At 39.3% G+C, this 19872-nt stretch overlaps 1 pseudogene; it reads left to right on the plus strand.

Annotated features, from left to right (window-relative positions):
• Window positions 1-11242: 11242 nt before the first annotated feature.
• LOC128110610 (heterogeneous nuclear ribonucleoprotein A1-like) lies at window positions 11243-19842 on the plus strand (annotated as a pseudogene).
• Window positions 19843-19872: the final 30 nt, after the last annotated feature.

Genomic DNA, 19872 nt, shown 5'->3' on the forward strand with positions numbered 1-19872 from the left:
TTGGCTCTCATGTTTAACACACCACAACACAATAACAACAACAACAAAACAGAAACAAATAAGCAAACAACACCCTGGCATTGTTTCATGAACTGGTAAACACACTGCTGTGGGCACAAAGGCAGGCAAATGCCTGGAGCTCTCTTTCTAGGCAGGATAGCCAAGAGGTGAGCTACAGGTTCAGAGAATGAGACTGTCATAGAAAAAATAGGTGGAGAAAAATCAAGAAAGATACACAGTGTTGACCTTTGGTACCTGTGTATACACACATTGTATAGGTGTCTACATGGACAGCCACCTCCATGCACACATATACACACAAACACTAGCTCACAGTAAAACTGACACTAAAGGTACATGCATGAACCTACCATGAGGTATAAACAAAATAAGATTTCTTAGTGAATGAAGAAAAGAAAGATGAAAAATTTAGTAATGACAGTCTAAGAAATATCTGTAGTATGAAGTGACTCAGTGAATGTCAGGATTATGGTAGAGAATGGCAAAATTTGTGAGAACTGGGTAAAGGCTAGTCCTTAGCTTATTAGAAACTGGCCTTAGCTGATTTTATGCTTGACACATGGAGAAATCAGTCATTGATGCAAATTTCTTCCCCCCTACATGCAGGCAGGGCTGTAGCCAACCAGTGAAGAGAGACACTGGGAATAAGCCACCTGAGCAGGACAAGGGCTCTTAGAGGAGGTCTCAAGACACTCACACGTAGGGCCATGAATCACAGGGATCTTTTCTCTGGCAGGAATAGTGACGGTGCCACACAGTCTGCAAAAGTTGGCTTCTCTCTGCCTAGCTGGCCCAGCAGCCCAGGATCACAGTGGACAATAAAGTCAATGAAGCAAGAAATAACCATTAAATGCAACAGAACACACAGTAACTGGCTTGCCTGTTGCCTATCTCACTCTCAGATGCCATTTGAAATATTCCCACAACTGAGCCAGCAGATGCTCCCACTTTTCATTACCATTGTCAATAACATGTGACATTCTTCCTTGGACAAGATGTCCAGGAGTTTCTACACCTGATGATGTTCTCATTGCTCATCAACCTCTCCCAGTTTGTGTGACTCATTTCATGCTGGAAAATGTGTGTATTTTCATAGTTCTTTCTTCTTCTTTTGTGCTTTTCTTGATATACCAAAGTGTTCAGTCTTGCTGCTGTAAATTACACTGCTCAGTAATACAGTAAGAATACATTCTTCCCCGACCTTTCACACTAGTCTGCTTTAGTTGCTCCATGTACTTATTAGTCACTTCCTTTCTATCTGCCTGCTTTTATTTCCAACTCCATTTGTCTATAACAAAAATTAATGTATACCTTAATAAAAATGTCAAGACACAAACACGAAATGTACAAAATAAAAATGACAAATGACTAACAAGCCTAAAACATTCAAAATTACTAGTTATCAAAAAAATTCAAATCAAAACAAAAGGGCATACCATTTAAATCTATCAACTTGTCAAAGACTATTTTTAAAAGAAAATTATATTAAAGAGTATTGGTGGTAATGCGTTGAGCTGGTCACTCTCTGATGCCGTTGACACAAGAATAACATTAGCCAAAGTTTTCTGACAGAAATCTACAGTATGCAGCAAAACAATGCAGTAATTACTGTGTAACTCCACATCTCTATTCTTCATTAGTGTGAAGTGTATCACAGCATTATATAAATAAAAGTTGGAAATAAAATTTTGTAAAACAAAACAAAAAAAAGGAAAGGATGAGTTGGGTAAGAATAAAGCTGGGGCCTGAGGGATATAGCTGAGTGCTAGAGGGCGAGAAGGCTTGGAATGTATCTGAGTGGATAGTGAGCATAGTACCAAGTAGAGTACTTGACAAAGCCTTGAACCCCATGCCTAACACTGCCAAAACTTAAAATCAAAGGACACAGCCACACAATAAAATTCAGTTACAGAAAATCTATAACATTGAAAGTGATTCTTGCTGAATTTATTGTTAATGTCAGTTCCTGTTAAGCTCATATTAAGTGAAAATAAAAGGGTGATTCAGTAGACTATCATATAATATTCATAAAGATAGTAAATCTGCTCTGTACTGCATATACACATTTACACGATACATCTGAAGAGAGGGGAGAGAGGAAATACAAGCAGAGGAGAGGAAAGGAGGAAAGGGAGAGTGGGAAAGAGGGACCATGAGAATACCCTACCAGGAAAAATAGTTTTGCTTTAGTCATTTTTCTATTGTTTCTTTATTCTACTTTTACATTTGTTTCCATGAGCACATGCTTGCTTTTTAGTAAAATATTTTTTTAAATATTATTTCAAAATATAATGATTAATTTCAAACATTGTCAGTGACAACCTCATCAGGCTTCACCTATACATGCAGGCATTTAAGATTTCTTCCGTTCATGCTAGAGACATGGAGCAATGGTTAAGATCAAAGGCTGTTCTTTTAGAGGATGCATTTGCTTCCCAGAACCCATGCTGGGTGGCTCATAATCTGTAACTTGAACTCCAGAGGATCTGACATCTTTGCCTGGACTCCATGGGCTCCTGCACTCAGTATAACTTACCTAAATATTAACTTTCACTAACTTATTTCTATTTTGCATCCCACTGAAAGAAATGTCTTTATTAAATAATGTTTTTGCAAATAAGTTTCATGCTTACATACTACCCATTAAGAGAGAGATCATCACGGATTCTTCTCTTCCTGCTTCTTGCACAGTATGTATGTGTATACATACATACATACACACACATACAAACACACACACACACACACACACACACACATATATACACACATAGTTTGTAGAAATGTACTGACTTTCATATCTGTGGTTCGTGCCATAGTGAATGTATATTATATTTTTCTAAGAAGCAACTAAACAAATCAAAACAAATCCCACATTTCCTGTAAGATCCAGTTCAGAATCTTCAGCTTAACATTGAAGTTTTTCTAAGACTGAATCCCTTCTTCTGCTAACTGGGCTGATGTCCAATACTTCTCTTCACAACTGCCTATAACGGTCATGTCATGTCCTTATTTGGGTTAAAAAAAAAAAAAAAACAAACAAACTTGGAAGCACTGATAAAGATCCTGATGGTGGCACTCAATGCAGAGAACGGCTATTGATTCTCACTGAAAACCCTACCAGAGCAGCCAGTCACCTGCCCATTAGTGGAGGGAACTCCATTTGAATCCTACAGTCACCACACATCAGTGGACAAGTCCCTTGCTCGTCCTTATCCCACATGTTTTTCTTTTATATAAATCAACAAAATATTATTCCATTTCTTATATTCAGAGCAATTTAATTGTCTAAGATGGAAAGTATGCAGTAGGGTTGAAAGTCAAGCTCAAGTAGGTGTCCCTGAAGTGTGTGCTCTATTTAATGTTTCAGAGCACTAGTATCAGACAGGCTCTTTTCTGGTCAAATAAGTACTTGTCTATCTTTATTAACTTTTACAGAATTCTCTTTTCCTACCACAGCCTCCTTCTTTTGCTCTCTTTGATTATTGTCATGTCTTTCCAACAGCTACATTATACTCATGCTCGATAAAGTGTTCACTAACCTCTTTAGCCACTGGGCCTTTCTTCATGGTACTTATGTTGTGCTGACTCTTGAGGCAGAGGTCTCAAAGCTCAGAATTTGTCTCTAGTTTGAAAAATACACTTTGTTTCCAATGACTTTACAAGATAAAACCATCACAACTTCACATTTGAGCTCAGTAGGTTAAGGTTACCTACTGCTCTTCTAGAGTCCTATTCATAACACCCAAATGGTGGTGTAGATGTAACCAACTGTCTTATTAAATAAGAAACACAGAACCAATGCAAAGAAGAAAGACAAGAGATCAGAGCTAAGAGCCTTACTCGCCTGCTGCAGCTAGCCTCTTAAGCCAAGAGACCTCTCCGAAAGAGACCTACTTCCTGTCTGTTTGTCTTTATATAGACTTTCTGTTCTGCCTTCTCATTGGTTATAAAACCAACCACATGACTGCCTCATCACTGCCTTTCTGTATAGACCTCCAGGTCTTCTATGGTTGGTATTGAGATTAAATGCGTGTGTCTCCAATGCTGGCTGTATCCTTGAACACACAGAGATCTACCTAGCTCTGCCTACCAAGTGCTGGGATTAAAGGCGTGCACCACCAACGCCCAGCTTTTACTATGGCTCTAATAGCTCTGACCCCCGGGCAACTTTATTTATTAACGTACAATTAAAATCACATTTCAGTACAAATAAAATACCACCATATTGTGGCTTACAACACCAAGCCCAGGGGATTCTATGCCTTCTTCTGACCTCAGTAGACATAGAAATGCACAAGGTACACATAGTGCACAAGCATGCATTCAGGCAAAACACTCATACACACAAAATAATAGAATAAAAAATAAAAACATAACTACCAGCCTGCCAGGTTTTTACTCAACAATGAGAGCAACACATATTCACAGCATACAGAAGGACATCCCACATCATATAACACTAAAGAATAATTGGAAGAAGGATTCCAGAGTACACACCTTTGATACCAACACTTGAGGTAGATCTGTTAGTTCAAGGCCAGCCTGTTCTACATAGCAAGTTCCAGCACAGCTGGGCCATTTCTTAAACCAATAAACAGATAATGTAACTACAAAAAATGTAGTTTGTGCATCTTTTGAATATTTCCTGAACCTCGAGGACTATGTGACATGGCTGTTACACTGACTCAGGACTTTTCTTTGAATACTGAATCATGTTGTGCAAAGCACAGCAGCACATATTCCCACAGGACAGAGAGGCACATTGCTGGAATCACAGATTTTAGAGTGAGCACATTAGGAGAGATAACATGCCCTTTCTGCTTAGAGATCATGTCAGGGGCCTAGGGTTTGTTTCAAAAGGTCTATTATTAAAAACACTACTGTTTTTACATTAAATTTCAGTAGTTAGCTATGAATTTTTTAATTTAAAGAATGATGAGTTTTTCTGCTTTCTTTGATAACTTCTCAGAGATTGGTGTATTGGTGTTTTAAGATTATTCTGGACATAGGGGTTAGACATAGGAAATCTTTAGAACAACATTGTCCCATGTTAGGACTGTTTCACTCTGCAGAGAAAGGCATCCATTTATATGATATAGTGATGCCTCTGCAGGAAACCTAGAGTCCTGTTTATTAAATGGCACTAAATTTAAAGTGTATGAGCAAATAATAATTAAACAAGAAGAAATGGAAAACAGTGAAGTGACTTTCTTATACCTGGAGCTGGTTCTTTTTTTTTTTTTTTCCCCCATTCTCAGTGTGGGCTTTCATTAAGAGTCACTAAAGGTTAGCTTCCTCAGTTGATGCAGAGGTAGCAATTCACTCCCCTTGCCATGGAAAATATAGAATGAAAAGAAAATGTCCTTCAATCTGTTTGGGATAGAGAATTTTTAAAAGTATAAACATTGAATTCCTCTCCTTATTTGAAGAAGGAAGGTCATTAACAGGGCACTTGAGTAGATTGGAATTACAGTCAATTGAGACGCTGAGCATCCTAAATGGCCTAATGCAACAATGAAGTGCTTCTTAAATTCCAAAACTTTTACAGAGCACAATTACCATGAATTTCCATTGCCTTTGGTAATGTTGCTTTTTGCAGTTCTGTGTAAGGAAGCAATAGAGATTTAAATCACCATGTTTATGTTTTTGGCTTAATAACATTCATTTGTCATTGGGTAAATATAAAATTTAATTTTCAGTTAATCATGCATAATTTCATATTAAAATTAACAAGAAATTGTGTTGGTAGTAACTCCAGTGGTGTGGCTAAAACCAAAAAAAAATTGCCTTGGGATTCTGAACTAATTTGCACTATTGCATATATGTTCAAAAGTTCCACTTTTGGGCATCAGACTAAAAGCATAGGGTTTCTATCTGTGTTTCTCCCCCTCCTAACCTATGTCATCTGTGGTCAAATTTATATTAAACCACAAAAAGTTCAGTATATCCAATGTTATAATAAATAACCACAGCAGACACAAGGAAGTAGTAAAAACACCTGTATTCCAGTCTAGTATTGTATTTCACCAAAAGTGGAATTAAGGTCACTTGATTATCATTGCTTTCCACATTTGGTAAGCAAGTGTTTATCACTAGGTGCAGTTCCCAAGTTCTCACAATTTCTGAAGTCATCTTTTCATTTAAATTCACAAATTTTAGTTACTAATAAAAATAGGCAGTTATAGACAACATTTAAAGTAAGAATAAGAACACATATTCTGTAAAGGACTCTGAAATAATGAGAAACAAAGGGTTAGGGAAGATGCTGTGAAAGGAAATTTAGTTCCATAAAACAAATTGAGAAGCTGGAAAGATAAATGGTGATAGACACGTTGGTAATTAGTTCAGTGCTATGAGTTGCTTGAAAGGCTAGACGTTCAGAGGTAGAAACTGTGAAGCAGGAAATAGGATGCCAGTGGTAGAGGTGCAGACATTTTTCTGAGATCTGAGAGAGGAAACAGGAAATGAAGTGGCAATTAAGTAATCAGCTGCTGTCAAGATTATATTTTTTTCAAGAAGACAGTCTAGGGCAAGGTCAAAGGTAAATACTGGGTTGAACAAAATAAAAATTGGATTTTTTCCATATAAGTATCTCTGAAAAATCTTCTGCACAGTTTATATTGAGGCAGCAATGTATACTTTGTAAACACATGAATTCTAGAAAATAATATGTTTTAGAATCTCTTGTGAATAGCTTACATGGCTATAGAGCAGTACTGAGAAAACAACACCTTTTTTTATCATGTTTTGGTACAAAGTCTGCTGAATAATAATATTCATTTTTGGAAATGACTAAATATATACTTACTGAGCAGTCTATACAAAGTCAGTATATACTTGTAAGCAAGTAATAAGTACTCAAAAGTCCACAACTATACATTCATAAAATACACAGGTGCCACCTTTGTAGACTATATAATCCACCTTCTCAATCATGGCTCTTTAACCAATATCTGTAACATCTTAAATAGATCTTGTTAAAAATTGAGTTTAGGCAGAAAAAAGTATTTACCTTTTAAAAGTAGAAGTTGTTGATTAGTAGTTAGCCACTGTCAGAAAAATACACAGCACTACATACTATTAGTGTGATATCTTCATTTATTCCACTTAAGTATCCAGAATAATTAATCATGCAATAAAGGATTAAACAACAGAAGACCAGGCTGTGCAGTGGTGGTGCACACCTTTAATCCCAGCACTCAGGAGGCAGAGCCAGGTGGATCTCTGTGAGTTCAAGGCCAGCCTGGTCTACAGAGCGAGATCCAGAATAGGCACCAAAACTACGTAGAGAAACCCTGTCTCTAAAAACAAACAAACAAACAAACAAATAAAAAACAACTTTTAATACATTGATTTCTGATCAGAGTAATTTCCTTAAAAAATATTTCTACTAGTAAGTCTAGCTAGTTCCGTGTGGCAGGCACACACACACACACACACACACACACACACACACACACACACACACACACAAATTGGTGATAGGTAATTTTCAACTGAGCAAAGGCTATCACAGTGGTTATCCACCTCTCAAATACTTAAGTTTCCAGTAAATTTTTCATGGATGATTAAGGCATTTATATCCCAGGATATTTTTTAAGATACCTGAGAAACTCATTTTATTATTTCAGTCTAAAATTTGTGATAATTCTCATTACACATATTTCATGGTAGAAGTCAAAAGATCAAGCTGCTTTTTATATTTAAAGCATCCCCTTATTACTGCAGTAGACAGTTGAACATTTCTTAGTGCTCTCTCTGGGGGTAAAATAATTGTACTCATTTCATTATCTTATCTGAAACTGTAAAAGGTGGCATGAAAAGAATAAAAAGCTGTGAGAAATTTTCAATGACCTCTTCATCACTCTTCTGTTTTGTTTCATTATCAGCTCAGGTTGGACAGTGGGCTATTATTGTTTTGGGTTGTGGCTTGGCAGTACATAGCTTATCGTGGTGTAGGGTATAGTCAAAGCAGCCTCTTGAGACCATTACAGCATGTCTCCCAACTTATCTCTGTCAGAGTCTTTTCTCTATCTTTTCTAGGCCATGATAGCTTGAGTTTGGATAATTCAACCCCACATGTGAAAGTGTAGGAGAGTGTTTATTGGGTTAAGAGATGCTTTTCCAAAGTGCTAGAGAGGCCCACAGAAATCCACAAAGATACCCACACAACAGACTGCTGGCAATGGTCGAGAGACAGCCCGAACTGACCTACTCTGGTGATGGGATGGCCAAACACCCTAATTGATGTGCTAGAAACCTCATCCAACTACTGAGGGATCTGGATGCAGAGATCCATGACTAGGCCCCGGGTGGATCTCTGGGAGTCCAATTAGCGAGAATGAGGAGGGTTTATATGAGCGAGAATTGTTGAGACCAAGGTTGGATAAAGCACAGGGACAAATAGCCAAACAAATGGAAACACATGAACTATGAACCAATGGCTGAGGGGTCCCCACTGGATCAGGCCCTCTGAATGGGTGAGACAGTTGATTGGCTTGATCTGTTTGGGAGGCATCCAGGCAGTGGGAACAGATCTTGTGCTCATTGCATGAGTTGGCTGTTTGAAACCTGGGGCCTATGCAGGATTGTTTGGCTCGGCCTGGGAGGAGGGGACTAGACCTACCTGGACTGAGTCTACCAGGTTGACCTCAGTCTGTGGGGAAGGCTTTGCCCTGGAGGAGATGGGAATGGGGGGGGGGGTTGGGGGGAAGGTGAGGGGGACGGGAGGGGGGAGAACAAGGGAATCCGTGGCTGATATGTAGAACTGAATTGTATTGCAAAATAAATTAAAAAAAAAAAAAAGAAAACAAAAAAAAAAAAGAGATGCTTTTCATTTGATACAACAGCACTACTTCCCCACAACAAAAAGCTACTATTGTCTAAGGGAGGAAAGCCAGGCTGCAAACAATGACGTATACTTGCTCACCCCTATCCATTCTCTGAACACTTCTTACTCTGTAGTGTATACTATCTATCATTCCCCTTTACCTCATGCTTCTCTGCTGAGGTTCTTCAAAATCAAACCCAGTCTTCATTAGGCTGCTCTTTGGTGAGTCCAAATGGCTAGTTCTATTATGGCTTTTCTGTTCCTTCATTATTCACAGTCTTTCATGTCCTCACTATTTTCTTTCTCAGTTTCTCACCTAAATTGGCTCTAATATTACTGAAATTATGAACTGCATTACTTTCTGTGAGAAATTGCCCTCTATCATGATTTCAAAGATATTCAACCTAACAGAGATGACTCCAGGTTTCTACCTCAAGCTCAGATTTTTATCTGAGACCCAAGCTATGCATTTAACTAAAATACATCACAAACATCTCAAACTCATGTCCAAAGTAAAACAGTATTTACTCTAAATGGACTGACCAATTCTCTTGGCCCAACTTGGCTGAATCAACTTCTGTTTCATCACTGAATGTAGAAAACTAAATGGTAACACCTTCTATTTGCTTTTCTTCTCCATGATTTAAGTCCCAAAGTACTATATGCTATTAATTAGATGTTAGTTTTTTCACTCCAGCATCTATAAAATCAAAATGTGTCATAAACTACAACAGTCAATGTATGGTTTAAAATAAAAAAAGCAAATATCCAGTGCACAGTGACACAGCAGACGAAGGAGGATACATAAATCTCCTCCTCAAATTCATACACCATTTCTACCCTGATGAAAACTAAAACATCTAAGAATAAATGGAATGTCACCCATGCTCATTGACTTGGAGGATTAATATTGTTAATGTGATCTACAGATTCAGTGCAATTCTTATTAATGTTCCAATAATGTTTTTCAAATAAGTATAAAAATAACCCTATAATCAATATAGAGCACAAACACACACCTACCAACTGACTTTGTCCTGGATGAACATGGATGAAGTTACCACACTTTCTGATTTCACACTATAGAACAAAGTTGTGGCAATCAAATTAGTGTGACCCCACTGTTATAACATATAGAGAAATGAAACCGAATAGAAATTCCAGAAACAGACACAAAAGTTCACTTGAACATACATGAAGAAGAAGAATTTTCAATAAATGAAGCCAAGAAAATTGGGTATCTATGTCCTGAAGAGCAACATTGGAACCTAAAGTCATATCAAAGTGTAATAGAGAATTGAAAATGTAAAACTCCTAGAAAAAAAAAACAGCAGCAACAACAGCAACAACAACATTGGGACAAAGGCTCCTAGATCTTGGCCTGGGTAATGGTTTCTGGAATATAATACCAAAAGCACAAGTAAGAAAAGAGTAAAGTGGGATATCATCAAATTCAAAAGCTCAACAGTAAAGGAAAGAATCAAGAAAACAGAAAGATAATCTATGAGAGGAAATACTTAGGGACTACATACCTAATGAATGCAGGAAATATACAAAGTGTTAGAGAATTCCTGAAACTCAACAGCAATAAATAAAGAAATCAGAAGATAATTACACAAAAATAGGCAAAGGACCAGAAACAAGGCCAATAGGTACCAAAAAATGTATTCAACATAGCTAGTCATTAGGAAAATATAAACAAACTACGATGATAAATCACCTTATATTTGTTGGGATTTACTTTATTAAAAAGACACCAGAAAAGAAATTTTAATGAGGATGTGAAAAACTGTGGAAAATGGAAGCCTTTAATCCCAGCATTTGGGAGGCAGGGGTCAGTAGATCTCAATATTTGTTATTAGTCTGGTCTACATAGAAAATTCTAGGACAGGTAGCACTACATAGTGAGATCCTGTCTCAAAAACAAAAACAAGACACGTGATAACCCCTCATGCACCACTCAGGTGTCCTAATGAAGTGATATTTGTACTGGGATTTAGAGATTGTAGTAATTAGATTAAATGATGAAAAATAGCTATTTTTCAATAAGCAACACTGCACATGCAAATTTCCCGTGATGGTACGACTTATAAAATACAACCAGCCAGAGATAAGGGAAATGGCACACACCTGTAATCTCAACACCTGAGAGGTGGAAGTAGGCAGATTGGGAGTCTGAGTCAGTTATACAACCAGTACAAGGTTAGCCTGAACTAAATAACAAGGCACTACCTCAGGAAAACAACCCAGGGAAATGTAGCTCAATGGTAGAGTGTTTGCCTAAAAAATAGGCAAGACCCTGGGTTCTTTACCTAGTCCTGTAAAAATTAAAGGGAGTAAAAAGGACAAAGGTGAGGCTGGAGTAGAAAGTATGTGGGTAGGCGTAAGATGGGTAAAGCTGGAGGGTAATTTTAGTAGGAGAGAATACAGGGTGTCAAGGATCATGGCATAAAGATTTCCCGTTAGCATTTTAGCAATAGGAAAACCTCAGGAATGTTTTGAGTGCTAGGCATAGGAGACAATAAGGTAACACACCTATTTTACAAAGTTCCTTCTATCTTGACAGCAGGGAACTAGAGTGGACACAGGAGACTATTCTGTTTCATTCCTAAGTTAAGAGAAGTAATAAAGTATGTAGAAAGCACACAGAGTTTGTACCTGAACAGGTTTGAGATGGACCCTCAGATAGATCCTAGAAATTCTATAGCAATACATAGATGTTAGAGAATGCATTAAATAACTTTGACTCACTAGTTTTCTTTCAGGACTTGCAAACCAGATTGCCAAAATGCTATCTCATGCATGAAGCACATTCACTGTAAAATTTTGAAGTCTACCTCCAAACTTATTATACATATTGTCATTATGTTTTTCTCAATAGCAGCATTGTTACCTACATTTATGTTTTATAGAAGAATCCAATCTTAAGGATAAAAACAAAAGTGCAGGGAACTCATCATATAGGCTTAATAATTAGGTTGAGGTAAGGAGACAAGATTACACTTTGGATCAACCAGCATCCACTCTAGCCCCTGGAACAATGACTCCTTTTATGCACTGCACTTCATATGGGTATCAGAAAAGAACTGTGTAATGACAGCTCTAATAGCTAGCAGTCAGAAAGAAACAGCAGAGGAACAAATGTTGAGACTTGAAAGTTGGAAGGATCAATAGCTAGATAGCATTTGTCATGTGAGAGCTGAAATTAGATCTTCAAAGAAATACTTCCGAAAGCAAAATAAATTAGGCCATTTAGTATGCTCAAAAACAACTTATTTTAAGGTTTAAATCCCAACATGCAGTGTATATTTCTGTCACTGCTCATCTGCTTTAAAGGATTTGTGCAGTCGGACCTCTGTTTACCCTACAGCCCTGGTGACTCAAGCTACCGACCTGCTGTTGTTTTCAGAAAGCTCTCTTCGTGAGCACAATGGAGTTCAGTTTCTATGGATTTCTTACTGTTAGATATTATTCAAATTTTGCTCCTAGTCCTTAGGAAATCATGTCAAACAGAGAAAACTTAAAGGCATTTTGGGCAAGGTAAATATGAATTAATATAAAGAGTGTCTGTTCAAATACAGTTCTGTTTTTTTTTCCTGCTTTGAAAGCTCTTTTCTACCCACCTTGACCTTTCTGGTTTGCATTTTTCTCATGTATATTTGTGACATGAGGATAGAGATACTGAAGACCTACACGAGGTCTCAACCAAAAGCTAAGAAGTGATGACTATGGCCTAAAAGAGAACACAGCACAGAATAATGCTCAAATATGTTTGATGAGTGAATAGTAAACATTTTTTTTAGTGCTTTCTTTATAATATACTTTCGTATTTTTCACTACTGATTAAAACAATAAGAATAGACTGGTAAATTGTTCTTCTGTACAATAATTTCCCACAACTGTCCACAGAAACACACGTACTCATGGGGGAGGGGCAAAAGTTAGAGCTCGCTTTTCTGCCTCAATAGACATATTAGAATTAAATAAATATCTCTGCTAGCTCCACATCTACCTACCTTCCTATGGAAAGATTTGTCTTAATCATTCAACTCAGGCAATTGTAGTACATAGAAAATCTGAAATATGCAGGACAAGCCCTCGACTTAGAATTCTATAGAATTTTTTCTTTTTTGGGCATCTCAATCTCTTTCTTCCTTAAAATCTTATCAGATTGACAGAGTCTCAGTTGAATTGTAGAAAGTAATCTCTACACATAATCTAATATTTTTCAATATCAATTATACTTGAAAATAACTCCATGACAACATTAAGATTAGTATTTGCCCAAACATATAAAATACCATAGCCTAGCCAAGTTGACACAACAACATTAGCCATTACCAAGAAGGACAACTCTAATCAACTGTATCTTGTTTTCACCCCATGAGTTGACAGTAATGAAGCCTACATGTGACCAGCAAGTTGCTGTCTGTCACCAGATGATACCCTTAAGTATCATCAGGGACTCAAGTCTGTACCCTGCTTACTCAATATGCAGTCTACTGAGCAACAGCATCTAAAGCAGCAAAGAGGTCATTTTACTGCAGTATCCTAGGCCAGTAAACTAGACTCTATACTAATAGGATTGCCAGCACTTTCCTATGCTCATTAAGTAGCTACAATGCTCTTTCCAGGAGTTCTAAGCAAAGTAGTCTCCCTGTCCACAGGCTCCAGTTTTCAGTACTTGTCATTGCATTGTGAGTGGTCACATAACTCATTCAAGGACAGAAAATGGACTTGTTTGGTTGACTTTCCTGCTTTTTTTACTAAGAGAGAACCTATGGAAATAATGAAGACCAGTAGTGAGTTGGGTGCTGTATAGAGTCTGAGAAATAAATATAGCCTTCACTTCAGCATAAGCCTTCCAGGAGAAAGCAGTATGTTCAAAAGGACAGTCTCCTCTGTGGGAGGCATAAGCTCTGGCTTTGAGTGATATGATTTCTAGCTATGAAACCTTGAAAAGCATTTTGTCTTTGACTGCAGTCTTCTTAGGTACACATTTAAAAGTCTGGATTAGATTATATTCTTTGTGCATACCCCAAACTTCAACAGTCTACTATTAAATGAAGTGATACATATAAAAACATTCAAAACTTAGGAGAGTATACTGCTGTGGGATGTCTTTCTGTATGCTGTGAATATGCATTGCTCTGATTGGTTGATAAATAAAGCTGCATTGGCCTATGACAAGGCAGCTTAGAAGCAGGAAGGAAATTCAAGCAGATAGACAGGAAGAAGAAAAGAGAGAGAAGAGATGCTGGTGGCCACCAGGAGAAGCAAAATGTGAAAGTACCGGTAAGCCACGACCATGTGGCAACATATAAATTAATAGAAATGGGTTAAGTTATAGGAGCTAGCTAGCTAGAAGCCTGAGCCATTAGGCCATACAGTTTGCAAGTAATATAAGTCTCTGTGTATTTACTTGTCCAAGCAGCTGCGGGTGGGTGGGACACAGGAAAACTTCTGACTACAGTATACAGTGAAAGGGAAGGCTAGGATGAAGTCTATTGAAGGTAGCATATGGGTATTCTCATGAAAGAGGCAGCTGGTACCATTTGGTAGATTGATTAGTGGTGTTGATTGTATAGGAAAATCTTCAATGTCTCATAAAATGCAGAGCTGGAAACATTGTTCCATGAGTAAAAATGCTTGGCATGTAAGTACGAATACCATGAGTAAAATGCTTGGGCCGGGCGGTGGTGGCGCACGCCTTTAATCCCAGCACTCGGGAGGCAGAGCCAGGCGGATCTCTGTGAGTTCGAGGCCAGCCTGGGCTACCAAGTGAGTTCCAGGAAAAGGCGCAAAGCTACACAGAGAAACCCTGTCTCGAAAAACGAAAAAAAAAAAAAATGCTTGGCATGTAAGCATGAATACCTGAGCATAGATCTTCAGAGTGAATATAAAAGCCATATGTATAGTATGAGCATCTAATCATTTTGTTTTCTTCTTCTTATATATTGTCCCTGTCATTTCCTATGAACAAGGTTCTTCCCTCTTCAAGATCCTTCCTACATGTTAGCTTTTATAGCTATCTCCACATGATTAGCTGCTTCTCATGCTTTAGATTCAGAGTAGCATGGGTCCCGTTGTAACAGAAAACCCACAATAGTTCAAACAGGGGTAGCTTAATGTAAAAAAAATGCTGAGAAAAATATCTCTATAAAATAATTAAACCCTGTTACCTTATGGCTAGGCATGTGGTATTCAAAGAATGGAAGGGTTGGAAGTAGTTGAGAGTCCATTGGAGGAGTGTAGGCCACTTACCAGATAGCAGAGACAATTGAGGTAAGGTGGAATTGCTAGGTAAATCACTGTTCATCCTAGAGGGATGAGGAGAGGAAGAATGTGTTCAGCATTCAGGAGCTGAGCATTCAGTAAGTCTGGCAGCTAGCAGTGATGGGAGTCTTCAGAGCTGAAGGCCATGGGGAATAGAAGGGAGGGTTTTTAGAAAGAATGTTTTCTATCTGTATGCATGTTCCAGAGACAATTGCATATGAAGTCATGCAGGATTGGTGATCCAGAGTACTGAGGCAGGGATATTTCAAGGTCATGGAGGAACAGAGTCCTGGGCCCTTAACTAGGGAATACTCCATGAGATGCCCTTTTGTTCCCACAACCAGTCAACTTTCCCTCTCTTTATACCCAACCAGCAATCAGAAGGTGCCTCTCCCTTCTGCAAGGTCACCAGCTTACCAGTATATCCACTATGAAGTATAATTGCATCAAAGTTCTTCATTTGCCACAAAACATATACTGAAATGTGTGCTAACAAATAAAACTAACACTCTGATTTTATGCCCCAACTTTGACAAATCCCGGAGGCCAAAAACATTATTCTTCTTTCTCATCCTTGTGTTTCTTTCAAACTTATATTAATTTTTATCTCTGCGTAGACCCTAAATATATCTAGATAGCTTTAATATTCCCAGAGCACGGGAAGATGCTTAAAATATTACCTGAGTGAATATTAAATATATTTCTAGGACCGACCACTGCAGTGATTTGAATGAGAAATGCCCCATGTTGACTCAAGTATTTGAACAACCTGTGCTGCCTGTATAATGTTGTTTGTATGTGTATATTTTCAGGACTGACCATTTAGTATCAGATAACCAATTGATGTCTCTTTCCCTGGGGAATACTGTTTTCCCACTTCAGTATTCTTTAGTGGCCTGTTGTTCTTTTTTTAGGGCAGTGGTGCTTAGCCTTCCTAATGTGACCCTTTAATACAGTTCTCCATGTTGTGGTGACACCCAATGAAATTTTTTTTATTCCTACTTCATAACTGTAATTTTGCTACTGATATAAGTCATTATGTAAATATCTATGTTTTCTGTTGGTCTTTGGCAGTCCCGTGGAAAGGTTGCTTGACTTCCAAAGGAGTCGCAACCCACAGGTTGCCAAACACTGGTCTAGGGTTAAGGCCTCCTGAGTTTTTCCACTTTCCATGTTAGCAGTCTATTTGTCTTGTGCTTGTTAAGATCATATCTAGGCAGCTGTGTTGGTGAGAGTAGAAGCAAAGATTTTTAACAGCAAGAAGGCTAGAGGCCATTAATGTGATATTTTGGCTGAGTCCGGCTGTTTTGTGCACATGTCCTACAAACCTGCTGACAGCAAATGGAAACATAATGGCCTAATTTCTTTCATGGAGCAAATTTCAAGCCTGAATAATGTTGAGTCCTGTGGCATGGTTATTACTGATTTCCTTTATGAAAGTCTACAATGAAAAAGAACAAGTGGGGGTAAAATGAAATATATATATATATATACACATATACACACACACATACACACACTTTGGAGAGAATAATGGCACTTGGAAGCTTACTATTACAGCCAACCTGCACTGAAAGAGAGGCTGAACTTGCTAAGGAGATTAACATAGTTAAGGAAAGGCCTCCTGTTTTTCACTGGAACAAAAAAAAAAAGGCTGCCTTCAGGACAAGACTCCAGCCAGCTCAATTTCCAACTTAGGAAAGGGAAAGACCTAAGGAATTTTCTGTTCCTAAACTTGGTGGTTATCATCTACATAGTAATGACTCCAGAGGCATAAAAATTGCAAGGAAGGGGACATGGAATCTTCTTCCTTAGTTTCAGAGAGCCATGGAGGCCAGTCAGTGTGTGTCAAGGGAGTCACTGTCTGAAGGCCCTGAGAGAGCAGAAGGCAATGATAGGCCATTGCATGAAGCAGTGAAAGTCAAGGGTAGACTGCAGTGGAGGCCCCATGATAGTGGAAAGTTCAGAACCATGGGATGTCTGTCAAGAAGAACCATACACGGGGAGTGAAAACACTCACAAGAGAGATGTTTGTGGCAGACACCAAAGCTGGAGAGCTTGAGTCATCAGGTTGAAACAAAGCACCTGACATTGGATGTGCACCAGGCCCTGATGTTTGTCCTGCTGGGTTTTGGTCTTGCTTTGTCAACCCAACTATTTCTTCACTGTCTTAGTTAGGGCTTTGACCACAGCCGGCAACTCTTAAAAAAGGAAAACATTTAATTGAGGTGGTGGCTTACAGTTTCAGAAGTTCAGTCCATTATCATCGTGGTGGGACATGCAGGCAGATGTGGTGCTGGAGAGGTAGCTGAGATTTCTGCATCTTGCAGGCAGTAGGAAGTGGTCTGAGACTCTGAGACTATGGACAGTATCTTGAGCACATATGAGGCCTCAAAGCTCACCTCCAGAGTGACACACTTCTTCCAACAAGACCACACCTACTCCCACAAGGCCATACCCCCTAATAGCGCCACTCCCTTTGGGGGCCATTTTCTTTTAAACCACCACATTCACTATGCCCTCATTCTACCCTTCAGAGTAGTAGATAATAAAAATATGTAATTTTCTTTTTGATTTTACAGAAGGCTACAGATAAGGCATTGCCTTGAGTCTCAGAAGAGACTGGGCTTATAAAGAATGTTGAGACTGAGAAAGAATATGAGGACTTTTAAAGTTGGGTGAAATGCATTTTGCACTGTGGTATTTGCCATGAGCCTAAGTGGCCAAGGCAAAGTGTGGTAGTTGGAATGCGAATTATCTCTCATTGGCCCCCAGTTGGTTGTGCTGCTTGAGGGAGGTGATGGAACCTCTAGGAGATACAGTCTTGCTAGAGTTAGCATGTCCCTGGGTCTGGGTTTTGAGAGTCACTAACCTTGCTTCAATTCCAGTCTGTTTTCTGCTCTCTGCGGGTTGGTGGAGATGTCATCTCTTTGCTCTCTGCTCTTGTCATGATGCCTACTGCTTGCTGTCATGCCTTGCTACCACCATGGACTCTTATTCCTCTGCAACCTATAAGCTCAAAATATACTCATTATTCCATAAGCTACTTTTGGTCATAGTGTTTTATCACAGAGACAGAAAAGTCACCAATACAACCTTAAAGAACATATCCCTCCTGCGCGCAGTCTCTGGGTGGTTTATGTCCACATTTGATAGGATGACAGACTGAGAGACCAGAACTGAGATGAACCCTTCAGGACTGTGTCAGCTTATGTTTCTAGCATAGTTTTATTTTTAAGAAAAGGAGACTACTGTAATACAGTTTTAGGTGCTCTTCACTTCTGAACAGGAAGTTGGTATTGTATTTAGTTAAAATATTACCTTGTCTTCCTGCCTGTTGACACCGGAGGAAGAATCGGTGAAGGCTCTCTCACTTCCCTGCGGTCCTGTGTAAGTCAGAGTCTCCGAAGGAGCCAGAACAGCTGCGGAAGCTCTTCATTGGAGGGCTGAGCTTCGCAACACCGAGGAGAGCCTGAGGAGTCGTTTAGAGCAATGGGGAACACTCACGGACTGCGTGGTAGTGAGCGATCCAGGGGCTTTGGGTTTGTCACATACACCACCATGGAGGAGGTGGATGCCGCTGTGAATGCAAGACCACACAAGGTGCATGGAAGAGTTGTGGAACCTAAGAGAGCTGTGCCAAGAGAAGATTCTCAGAGACCGGGTGCCCACTTAACTGTGAAAAAGATCTTTGTTGGCGGTATGAACATTGTTTGAGTGGGAGCTCCACCTCAACCCCTGGCACCCTCGCATCCCTGTACCCAAAGAGTCTGGAATGTTTGGAAGGAGTCTGGTGGAAGATCCACCTCAACTCCCCTCTCCATCTCTTTCCTTAAACCGGCCCCTTCAAAGCCGTCCTCCCAAGAGAGAGGCTCAAAATGATGCCCTCAAGGGATACAAATGGCATCCCAGAAAACAGACAAGCCAGCATGATTCTTCTGGGGCAAGGGAATAGCCCAGGAGTGCTTTACCCTTCAAACCTGGGCTTTCCAGTTCTGTATGATACCAGTCTGATCAGGTGTGCTGCATCGACTGAGAGGCCTTCAGGAGACCTAAAACTTACCAGACATCACCTGCGAGATTATTTTGAGCAGTATGGAAAAATTGAAGTGATTGAAACCATGACTGACAGAGGCAGTGGACAAAAGAGAGGGTTTGCTTTTGTCACCTGTGATGACTATGACTCTGTGGACAAGATTGTTATTCAGAAATACCATACTGTGAATGGCCACAACTGTGAAGTAAGAAAAGCCCCGTCAAAGTAAGAGATGGCTAGTGCTTCGTCCAGCCCAAGAGGTTGAACTGGTTTCGGAAACTTTGGTGGTGGTGGTAGAGGCGGTTTTGGTGGCAATGACAATTTTGGTTGAGGGGGAAACTTAAGTGGTCCTGGTGGCTTTGGTGGCACCTGTGATGGTGATGGTGGATATGGTGGCAGTGGGGATGGGTATAATGGATTTGGTAATGATGGAAGCCATTTTGAAGGTGGTAGAATCTGCAATGATTTTGGCAATTGCAACAATCAGTCTTCAAATTTTGGACCCATGAAGGGAGGAAACTTTGGAGGCAGAAGTTCTGGCCCTTGTGGTGGTGGTGGCCAGTACTTTGCTAAACCACGAAACCAAGGTGGCTATGGTGGTTCCAGCAGCAGCAGCAGCAGCAGCAGCTATGGCCGTGGCAGGAGGTTCTATTTACAGCCAGAAAACAAAGCTTAGTAGGAGAGGAGAGCCAGAGAAGTAACAGGG

The sequence above is a fragment of the Peromyscus californicus genome, unplaced genomic scaffold, assembly GCF_007827085.1.
Source record: "Peromyscus californicus insignis strain IS unplaced genomic scaffold, ASM782708v3 Scaffold_15__1_contigs__length_86483966, whole genome shotgun sequence".
Lineage (NCBI taxonomy): Eukaryota > Metazoa > Chordata > Mammalia > Rodentia > Cricetidae > Peromyscus > Peromyscus californicus.